Below are 564 nucleotides of genomic sequence, written 5' to 3'. Positions count from 1 at the left end.
AATTTAGCCGTTAAAAATACCTTTAAATTATTTTCTTACTACAGTAAGCATAATGATTTTATAGCTCACCATACCGTGCGATTGGGAAAGAGAAACAAAAAGCCGGGAAACAATTGATTCCAGTTGTCTCCTTGGCGCAGTCGGCAGCGCGTCAATCTCATAATCTGAAGGTCGTGAGTTCGAGCCTCACAGGGGGCACTATTTTTTGTACTATAAAACAATTATATTTTATTTCCATAAATTAATGTTATACTTTTTTAACAAATTTTTTTTTCATTTTTTTAATCCTAAGCTTTCTATTAAATTATTCATTAATAATTTACGATATTCCATTATTAATAGTTATAATGATATAATATAATAAAATATTACTGTACTATTTTATTATATTATATAATGATATAATATAATAAAATAGTACAGTAATAATAATAATAATAATAACAATAATAATAATAATAATAATAATAATAATAATAATAATAATAATAATAATAATAATAATAATAATAATAATAATAATAATAATCACGTAAAAAAATTAAATAAAAAACCTGTAGATAA

At 21.5% G+C, this 564-nt stretch overlaps 1 non-coding gene across 1 annotated transcript; it reads left to right on the top strand.

Moving 5' to 3' along the window:
* Window positions 1-125: 125 nt before the first annotated feature.
* Trnam-cau lies at window positions 126-198 on the top strand. Its single transcript has one exon. It is a non-coding gene; the product is annotated as a tRNA-Met (tRNA).
* Window positions 199-564: the final 366 nt, after the last annotated feature.

The sequence above is a fragment of the Anneissia japonica genome, unplaced genomic scaffold, assembly GCF_011630105.1.
Source record: "Anneissia japonica isolate Jap-2015-1 unplaced genomic scaffold, ASM1163010v1 scaffold44158_len564_cov89, whole genome shotgun sequence".
In the NCBI taxonomy this organism is placed as follows: Eukaryota; Metazoa; Echinodermata; class Crinoidea; order Comatulida; family Comatulidae; genus Anneissia; species Anneissia japonica.
The sequence above is the reverse complement of the archived record's forward strand: the minus strand, read 5'-3'. Positions and strand labels throughout refer to the sequence as shown.